Source organism: Microcebus murinus, chromosome 26, assembly GCF_040939455.1.
Source record: "Microcebus murinus isolate Inina chromosome 26, M.murinus_Inina_mat1.0, whole genome shotgun sequence".
NCBI lineage: Eukaryota > Metazoa > Chordata > Mammalia > Primates > Cheirogaleidae > Microcebus > Microcebus murinus.
Window position 1 is genome coordinate 11,605,305 of NC_134129.1, and position 11,357 is coordinate 11,616,661.

Sequence of the window (11,357 nt, forward strand, 5' to 3'; positions counted from 1 at the left end):
GCTTGATTTTGGAATTCTAGCCTCCGCAACCGTGAGAGAATAGAGTTCTGATGTTTTAAGCTACTGAGTTTTTGGTAATTTATTAAAGCAGCCACAGGAAGCCAATATAACCATGACAACAAGCATTCTACCCATTTTAAAAATAAGAAAAATAAGTTTCAGTGATAAAGTGATAATTTATATACCATATGATACTTAGATTCACTTCCTAACTCATGTTTGAACTCTTGCTGAACATAAATACAGGGAGTCTATATACCATGTATATAAAACATGAAGCTTTTGTCATTTTGCTTTTCTCATCTCTTCATTCTCTGTCAAAAACTGTTTTAGTTGGGATGTAGAATCTTTAAAATGTGTAGTAATTTACATATGAAGAACTATCTAAAAAGACTATTAGTATCTTTCTTTTTTTTTAATTTCAGCATATTATGGGAGTACAAATGTTAAGGTTACATATATTGCCCTTGTCCCCCACCTCAAGTTAGAGCTTCAAGGATGTCCATCCCCCAGATGGTACGCATCACACTCATTATGTATCTTAAAGGATTATGAGGAGAAAGAAAAATAATATAAATCATGACTTAATTATCTGCTCTGTTATTCCTCTTAATCCTGAAGTAAGTCAAGGTATCAAGGTATATTTCAAAATACATGATATTTTCTTAGTGGAAGCAGAATATCATTTCTTTTTCTAAAATGAAACTTTAGAATTTATTAATCCATTTACATAATTTCTATATGTAAGCAATGTTCTAATAAATATATCCTGCAACTCCATATATGCTGAGCAACAAATACGTGCTTTCCTTCCACCAAAATACTTGGGTTAAATAAAAAATTGACAGCATTTATACCACTTGCTTTATTTTCTCTTATTGTCCTCTTTTTTAAACTGTTGCTTGTCAGCTTAGAACATATGTGATTCAATTGATCCCAACAGCTTCTTGACCATCACTATCTTGCTCATGAGAGTTTATTTTAAAAGTGCCAATAATGTGTTTGTGACACATGTACAACAGGATCAGAAGCAAACCCAGGGTGAGCTAGGCTCTGCTGTTATCTGTTATTGTTGTTAATTTGCTTTGTGTATCTTAGGCTAATGTTTTCAATGAAAAGTGCTTTGGAGATGGCAAAGATGAAGTAATTTCCATTAGTCCTATAAATAACCCCTTTTAGCTTCAAATAATAATTGTCATCCCTCCAATTTCTACCACATTTTTTTCTGCCTTTTTTTATTTCATCATATTATGGGGGTACAAATGTTGCTAAGGTTACATACATTGCCCTTGCCACCCTTCCCCCCTCCAGTCAGAGCTTCAAGCGTGTCCATCCTCCAGGTGGGGCGCATCTCACTCATTATGTAAGTATACATCCATCCCCTCTTCCCCCTCCCACCTGCTCAACACCTGATAAATGTTTGGGTTTTTTTTTTTGACATTTTCATTACATTTCAAATTTTTGCCTCTCCTTAGGAAGGGTTAGAGGTATGCCCTTCCCCTCCACAATACTCACCTCTCACCTCTCACAAAAATCCACTCAAGATGGATAACAGACTTATAGCTCAGGCATGAAACCTTAGAAGAAGAGGTTGGGAAAACCCTATCAGACATTGGCCTAGGCAAAGAATTCTTGAAGAAGACCCCCAAAGCAATCACTGCAGCAACAAAAATAAACAAATGGGATCTGATCAGATTGAAAAGCTTCTTTACACCCAAGGAAATTATCATTAGAGCAAATAGACAACCTACAGAATGGGAGAAAATATTTGCTCTCTACATTTCTGATAAAGGTCTAATAACAAGAATCTATCTAGAACTCAAAAGAATTAACAAGAAAAAATCAAACAATCCCATCAAGAAATGGGTAATGGAAATGAACAGAAACTTCTCCAAAGAAGACAGAATAATGGCCTGCAAACATATAAAAAGATGCTCAACATCCCTAATCATTAGAGAAATGCAAATCAAAATCACAATGAGATACCACCTAACACCAGTGAGAATGGCCTGTATCCCAAAACAACAAATGCTGGCGAGGATGCGGAGAGACAGGAACACACCTACACTGCTGGTGGGACTGCAAATTAGTGCAACCTTTGTGGAAAAGAATTTGGAGATACCTCAAACAGCTAGAAATAGAAATACCATTCGACCCAGCAATAGCATTGTTAGGCATCTACCCAAAAGAGCATAAGATATTCTACCACACTTTAATGATAGAACTCCCTCTAACAGTGATAATAGAAACCAAGGAAATAATAATCTCCACAAAGTTTTCTTTCCCCTCAACAACCACAAAAATACTAATTTTCCATTTACAGATGTGACATAAAACATTGATTACAAAACTACTCAAGAATTTAGTCCTACCATCCATACAATTATATGTTCCTTTTTAGCAACGTCAAAAGCCAACAATATAGTCCCTTTGTATACCAGAGATTCTTTACATAGCAGAAGTCCACAGATCGAAATATCATTGCTGCAGTCTTCAAAGAGAGAACGGAATCAGTCAATTTCTGTGAATCCTTTTTGCACGAACAAGACTCATACACACTAGGCAAAAAATTGGTGGCAAAGACCCCAGTCCCCTGTTAACTTTCAAGACCACCTACTTCATCATCAAGTCTGAGAGGCTGAGGCTCAGCTTCGCTCTGGCTCTGAAGGCTGTCTTGGAAGTCTGAAGCCTTTACTGCCAGAAGGCTGATGGGCTTCAGTGGAGTAAATTCTTTGACTCATTTCCACAAAGGGTTCATTTATGTTTATCACTTTTTTTGCACTGATCTCTATAAAAATTGTATAAACGGAGTCAGCGTAGTCCTTCACATCTCTCTCCATGACTTCTCTTACATCAGTAAGATCACATTTATTTCCTACAATGGCAACGAGATTAGGTGGGTCATGCTGGGGAACCTCTTTTACCCAATTCTTTAATGTTGAAAATGTCTCTTCTTTTGTGACATTCATAAATGATTATAGCTACAGCTGACCCTCCATAGTACATTAGTGCTAATGCACAAAATAGTTCTTGCCCAGCTGTATCCAAGATTAGTTATTTATATGGCTCATTTTGGTATGGGACAGTCTCGATCCTAAAAGATGACTCTATGTTTGGGTTGATGTTCAGATCAAAACTGCCTTCCAAAACTGCCACATGATATTTGATTTACCTGCACCCATTTCCCCCAGAAGGCACGTTTTGAGCCCCCACCCCCACCCCGCACAGTGTAATGGCCCAGGAGCCAAGGGTGCCGGCCCACTGCCCCCCTAAATGGAGGAAGGAGAGGCGAAGCCCAAACCAGCATCCCCTGGTCCCATCAGCATCTGCCAACATTACTTCTTAAGGAGAAAGGACAGCGTGTTTGTTCAATATTCACAACAGCCAATAATTATTTCACTAATAGAACATAAATATATTGTAGACTATTGGAAAACAGTCAGAATATGCTATGCCCAGAGAAAGTTAAAAACAAACTGTCCAAATGCATACAGTGTCTGATATGCATAGTCAGATATACTTTGTCAAAACATGGGAGATAATTATCTAGAATGAAACGTATTTTAAGTACATGTACGCTAATTAGTAGCACTAGTGCTCTTAATATTCAACTAGGACAGATGAATTCCTGCAAAGATATAAGCTAGTCAGATACATGTTTTCTATTTTCAAAATCAAAAGATAAAAATGTTTTATATTTATATATCTGAAAACTATCTCCTAACAGTTTTGCTACTCGTTTATTAGCTTATAACTCGTCAAAAGCGCATCTTCCATCTTTTCCATTGTTCTTTGAATAAATTTTATTCTGCGTGATGAAAAGTCATTCATTAACGTCGGGTGTCAGGAGATTGCTGCTTTCTCGTTTGATGGAATAACTAGTAGAAAACTAGTCCTTCTGCTATCTAAACGGTCATAACAGCCTTTTAAAAAATTGCATGAGGCCCTGTATTCAGGCTTTAGACAACTGGCAGGGCCAGAAAATGATCCCTGACACAAGAGGACCCTTGAGGCATGTCCCAACATTGCCACAGCCCTCTGCCTCTTTTTCGTCTTCATAGACTGAAGGCACAGAATCTATCCACTTGATCAAGCCATGCATCTGCCATGATCTCTCTTTACTTACCTTCTAATTTTAAACAGTCTGCAAGACATCAATTCATCATTCTTAATCTCTTTCATGTTTAGATTTCTTATCTTCTCTCTGCCACTGTCTTGTATCAACTCTCACTACTTCACTTCCACGTTACCATGTAGGCCTGCAACTATTCTTACCTACTCTAAGAATTCTTTAGTCAGGGAAGCCTTTCTGACATTCATATCCGAGTATGGTGTTCTTAAATCCTTCACTGATTCCTTATTTTATTCAGTGTTAAGCTATCTGTCCTTGTGCTGCTTCTTCATCTTGTAACTGGCGTCTACATGTTTTGCAGTTTCCTCAACTTTCCTTGTTCTTTAATGTGTTTCCATGTTGCACATACTCTTTTTTCTGTCTATATTACATGGTTTCTTTCCCAGCCCTTTCTTGGTAAGAGCAGCTCCTAATTAACACTACTTACCAAGGAACCCTTCACATACTTCTCACCTAGTGTTGTTTTATCCAGTGGGTAAGCTATGGGTATCAAAAAAATGCAGCAGACAACCAAGAACACAGGCTTTTGAAGGAAACAAAAGCATTTTCTATGTTTTTCATTTAAATGGTTCTACAAGGTACCAAAATATTTATTGGGGGACAATCAAAATTATATTGGGCTTCTTATTTAATTATCCAAAGGTACTATAATAATTAAACAGCATGTTATTGGGAGTTACACTGTGTAAAGTGAATTCTTGACTTCCTCCCATAGCTTTGTATAATGTAACCGTCCTTTAATTCTGTCATAAATTAATCCATATAAATAATTTCTAACAGTGCTAAGCACATAGTCAGCATTCAATAAATTTTGGAAGTGAGGTATAATAAGGAAAGTCCTCACATAACCTACTAGAGAAGAATGTGTTGATTCAATTCTACTTTATCAGTCTGTCTTGTCCAATCATAGGTTTACCCTGATTGCTAAAGATGTTATTATATTTGGCTTTAGATAACCTGCAGTATCAAGAAGTCTAGCGTATATACAGTAGATATTCATTAAATTTGGGAAGTTGTATTATGAAACAGAATTATTATTTTTCCCATGTTATTTATACTCAAATAGGAAATGAATTGAAGCCTTTACAAGGTGTGTATCTCATAGCTGTATTAAATTCTACAGCTTATCATTAAGTCTTTCACATCTATTCTTCTGCTCATTTATGTGATATGTCATCTACAGATATTGCATTTCATACTGAGGATTCATGTCAAAATGAATAAGCAAGTCTAAACTTGGTAAAAAATATTGACAGCAGTTTTGAACAGATTTTTTTCATGTAAAATATAAACCCTCTTATAATCCACATGAATTAACTTGATTTTTTTAAAATTACATAATGAGAAGTAATATATTGAGTCATACCCCGATAGAGTTTGTATAAAAACGTTTATTTTAGCATACCTGATTTAAAAAATAAATATCTACTATAATGATATTTTGATTTTGTTTAGATTGTGTTATCTTGTGACAAGTATAGGATATCACAAATTCCTTCTCATTGACCTTTATATTTCCTAAGATAACAAGCAAGTGTAATATTATTACCTATACTTTAGCATTGGCAGTATTTAAAAGTCCCATTAATTAACGAAAGTTACAGAATATATCCATAGAGAAACTGTGATTAAAGTGCCAATCTTCCTCACATTCAGAGCTGTGTTTAACATTTACCTTAAAAGTATACATAATCTAAATCTAATCTTTACTCACATGTCTCCAAGAAGAGAAAATAACCAGATATTTTCAGAGATTAATTTATAAAATTTGGTAAATTACTCAGTGTGGGAAATCAAAAGTAGGAATACTGTTCTGTACTCATTATCACCATAGTCATCTCTAATGTTAAAATATTTTCACTAACTACACGTTGTGGGTACAATGTTTAAGCCCCAGGTATACATATTTTTAAAAAGGTATGACTCCTTCTCTCAAAATCTGAATTGAAAAAAAATAATTATGTGCATTAAACAAAGCAAAAATGATGTTCAGTGTATGTATGGTGATGCTAAGTGTAAATGAAAGAAGAGATGAGATCTCCAAAGATGCTGGCAGTCTACATCATACGACTGATGAGATTGTTCTGCTCTAATAGAATAGATGTTTAGTAGAGGAAAAAAAAGAGAAAGTTTTATTGTGGCTTATGATAAAAGCCACAAAGGCAAGTGCAAACTGTTCCCTAGTACATATTGAAAAACTAATGAATATCAATTCTGTTGTAATAAAATGTAGAGGAGTGTAGAGGAAAACTCGATTGGGAAGGTAAATTAAGAACATATTAAAAAACCAAAACAAAAATGTTAAAAACATTTTGTTAAAGTATCAAGAGAATTTAAGTCAAAAACTGACATGAGTCAAATGATGTTTTAGAGAAAACACTGTTAAAACTGTGAGATGCTAATATTATTTTAAAGTTTCAAAAGTTTATCTTAAAAAAGGGTATTGGATGAATGAAATGGGGGAAAGGAGGACTCAGGACCAAGCCATTAGAGTAGGATCACGGGTGATGACAGAGTCTATGACAATGAAGAAGACAAAATAATCTATAGGGCCATGGAATGAGAGGTGGATGCCTAATTGTACCTTGGGTAAGTGACCTCACAAGTATCAGTCTAGCATTTTGAGGCTAACTGGTAATGGAGATGTCAGCATAGAATCTGGATTGTGGGAAAAGGTGACAAATGTTATGTAGATGATTTGAGGATGCCAGGTAAAACGTAAAGCTGGTGACTGGCATAAGGTTATCTTCCTGGGGTTAAGAGTGCTAGTCATATGAATGGGATTGATGATCTTCATGAGTAGTAGATGCCAACCAAGGAGAAGCATGTTTATCTACATTGATCATTAGCATGGATCCCTCCATTCCTTACACCATCGCTTCCTTTCATTTTAACCCCTAAAATTTGCTAGGTCATCTCAACTAGCTCTCCGACAACTAAGTTAATATTTTTTCAGCATTAGATAAATTAAGACTTCAATTTTAGTGATTGTTTGTGTTTTCTCAGCTGTTCAAAGATGACTGTACTAGGAATCATTGCACAAAGCCCAGTGCTTCAAAGGCTACCATATTAAGGATCAATAAGGTCAAGAGGAGAGAAACTGGAAACCTAAAAATAGGTAATAACTATTAGTACTATACTAATCTTGAACGTTATAAACATATTAATTATTACGTTCATTTTGATGTATTCTGATCTCTGTAAACTATAGTTCCTCGAGAGCTTGTATCGAGTATTATTGTTACTAAATTCCCAGTATTTAACACAATACCTGAAAAAGAGTGGTTGATCACATCTTTGGTTTTTTTGTTGTTTTTTGGGTTTTTTTTGTTTGTTTGTTTGTTTTGCTATTAAATTGTTAATGTCACTGTGGTTATAACACAAATTAGTTTTTTTTTTTTTTTTTTTTTTTCCTGGAGCTCTCACAAAGAACTGGAACAGAGCAAAACCTGTTGTGACTCTTGTTGTTATGCTTTAAATTCTCCAGCTTAATTTTTCTTGGCCCTCCATCCCTACCCCATGCTAAATGCTAGTCCTTTTGAATTAAAATACAGTTTATTTTTTACTTATCTCTCTATATTTTAATCTTCTTCTGAACCAGTGAGAAGAAGCCACGTACCAAACTCTTGAATGTTTATGATATGAGCTTATGCTAAAGACTGTCAGATGCCAAAAGAAGGTTGACAAGGATGAAATCCAAGAATCTCTCATAGGATCAAAAAAATAAAAATTTAAGAAAAGCATCTGAAAAGTAGCTTTATTCAGACTCTCCTGATAATACACTTATTACATGTAATAGATATTATATCAGGAGGGGCCTGAACTTGAGAGAGGCTTGTTTAATGTTCTAACAGGAGGGGACTGAACTTGAGAGAGGCTTGTTTAATGTTCTAACAGGAGAGAGGTCTTGTGACCTAAGTGTTGGGAAAAATAATATGTACATTAAGACAAACTTACGCCCCCAGAGTGCCTGTTTTCCATGAAGTTCTACTGTTGCATAAGGACAATAAAACCACTCAAGTTAACACTTGCCTGGTTGAGTTTAATGCTAAAAAATTCTTGGATTTCAAATGGCCATGAGTAAAAAGAAACATAGAAGTTTCTATTACCAGCCACCATAAATACCAGCAGGGAGACGGAAAATGATTTTCCAAGTGTATGAGAAGGGTGGTGGTATCAATTAAATAATCTGAAAGATACCTCAAATTCAAAAATCATTGCTTCAGAATCATAATATAGAGAAAAAAACTCAAATTTTTTAAAAATTGTTTTTATTAGTCTAGGTGCATTTGACCTAAAATATTTAAAACACTCAAACTGGTAAAATAGAGAAATTGGATTAATTCATGTCATAAACCCTATTATATACTGAATTATTAGACATTTGGTGACATGGTCTCATGTAACAAGTAACTCAAAACATATATTACACAGTTTTATGACTTTCTATATCATATACTTTCTTATCAAAATTAATTTGACCAATAAAAATAATTTATTATTTATTAAGTTTTATTTTAAACAATTCAGTCAATGGAGATGCTATTGTCGACTTGCTTTTGATAACTGTTCTTTTTTAATGATTTACAAAGTAATAATGTAATATACCAAGAAATTTAGTTAAAATCCTGTACTAAATTAAAATGACTAAAAAGGTTAAGATATTCTCTGAAGCATTTTACTCCTTTAAATAATTTAGGTTGATTGAGGCAATAGCAGTTTATAGTCACAATGAGACTTTAGAAAGTAACAACTAATATATTTTAAATCAACAAAGAAATAAATATTTATCCCCTAAAGATATTAACTTCATCTTCTCATCTTTGGAGGCTAGATGTGTCACTTTCTTGCAATTAGAAAAAAAATAAAAAATGAAAAAAATATATGTAACTTGGAGTATGTAAGTTTTCCTTTATAAACTTTGCTTCAGGATGCAAATTACTCTATGCTATTGTCCCCCAAAATCATATATATCCCAAACACCAGAAAGTAAAAACAGGACTGATTCCTATGTTCAACAAGGAAGTAAAGAGTTATTCTATATTTGAACATTTAACTGAGATATTGTGTTTAAGTAATGGTTTTCTCACAGACAACTCAAAGTGTAGTTCACTGATACTGCCGTCACGTACTTTAGACTTCCCCATTAATTGGGTAGAATGCAGCACTTATTATTTCAGGGAGCTACCTGGGTAAGTTAGAGGGAGATTGCCATGGGTGATAATACCACCACAACTGTTTCATTATTCTTGCATAGCAATTTTTCTTGTGTGCTGCAAACTCATTTGCCCCTTTGCAACATGAATGCTCTCATTATTTTATCATGTGACTCCCTAAATTTATGACAGGTATATTTATTTTTTAAGATATTAAATACTATGTCCTCCTGCCTGAAAACTGTAATCACTAAAAGAGTTCATTCAGGCCATAAATTGCTTATTTGTAAGCAAATGGAGCAAATGCACAGTTTCAGTTACTGCTTTGGAATGCAAACTAAATTGAACTCATAAAATTTTCTGCTTCCTGTAAAATAGAGCAGTATAATGTTTTTGAGCAGGAAGAAAAAAAAAAACATAAAGAAACCTTCGCCTGAAATGTATTACATATGCATATGCACATCTGCTTCAAGGTAAAACAGGGGCTTAGAAAGAGGGAGACTTGGTAGTGCCATTTATTTCTGGGGAAAATGTCAAAGGTCATCACATAACTGATCTGGGACTAGAAAAAAAGACAGAATGAGGTAATTATGGAAGTGGAAAAGAGATAGCAGAAGAATATAAGGAATGAGGGGACTGAATGACAATGAGTTAATGGTTTATAAGCTGTGAATTACACTTGAAAATGATCAATGCTTTTAAATTTAACATTGCTAGCAGGACATATATCAAAAATTGGGGACTGTATTATAGCTATTGTGCATTAGATTTGAAACATGACTTCTGGTTTCTACTATGTTTTCCCACCTTGTGATATTTGTTAGAGTTCGGTGTGACGTTGATTTTGTTGTTTTTCTGTTTTGGGGTGCCACTATTTATTCACTTGAGAGAGTAAAAATGATGCAGAATTTCCATGGCTATCCATATCTATTCTTTCTCTTGATGTAGAAATCTGATAATAGTGCATTTGTGTACTTTTTTGTGTCCATTCAATACGTCTAATAGATGTCACTTCCCTGCCATTGCTCTCTCTCTCCCCATAGGAGGAAAGTTCAATTATACGGCCTCTCTTCACCCATTCACCCATTCTGTGTCAGAGCTGGTCAGAAAATGTCCCTGAGGGGTAACTTTGGGAGAGCAGTTTGATCATGTTCAGTCTGTCTTCTTCCTTTCCTCTCTTATGCCTGAAGAGAGCAAAACTTTTCTGCTCCTTCCAGAACAGCCCTTAATTGCCTGACCTACCTCCACACACACACAGCAGGAACCTCTCTGTTGTAGCACTACTGGTCAGACAGAGTCACCACAGAACCATTGTGGGTGAAGCTACACAATTTCAGTATCCAGTATGAATTAACAATTGACCCACAGAATAAACCCTTGCTCCAATACTTCAACATCCTCTATAGTATTGTTGGTATTTCAAGTAAACTTTAATCTTTTGTCTTACTTTTCACACCACCATACACAGACAGCCCCTGAATTATGGTGGTTCAACTTATGACTTTGTGATGGTGTGAAAGGAACACACATTCAGTAGAAACTGTACTTCAAATTTTGAATTTTCATCTTTTCCCAGGCCAGCTATATGTGTCATGATACCCTTGCGATTCTGGGCAGCAGCAGGGAGCCACAGTTTCCAGTCAGCCACAGGATCAGCAGGGTAAACAACTGATACTCTACAACTGCAGTCCCCAACTCCCCTGCTGGCCATGGATCGGTGCAGGTCCATGGCCTGATAGGAACTGGGCTGCACAGCAGGAGGTCAGCAGTGGGTGAGCAAGAGAAGTTTCATCTGTATTTACAGTGGCTCCCCATCACTTACATCACCGCATAAGCTCCGCCTCCTGTCAGATTAGCAGTGGCATTAGATTCTCACAGGAGTCCGTACCCTACTGTAAACTGCACATGTGAGGGGTCTAGGTTGCATGCTCCTTATGAGAATCTAATTCCTGATGATCTGAGGTGGAGCTGAGGCAGTGACAGTAGCACTGGGGAATCGCTGCAAATACAGATTATCATTAGCAAAAAGACTTGACTGTACAGTAAATATAATGCACTTGAATCATCCC

At 35.5% G+C, this 11,357-nt stretch overlaps 1 pseudogene; it reads right to left on the bottom strand.

Annotated features, from left to right (window-relative positions):
• Window positions 1-2,645: 2,645 nt before the first annotated feature.
• LOC142864719 (ras-related protein Rab-22A pseudogene) lies at window positions 2,646-11,017 on the bottom strand (annotated as a pseudogene).
• Between the last annotated feature and the right edge of the window lie 340 nt (window positions 11,018-11,357).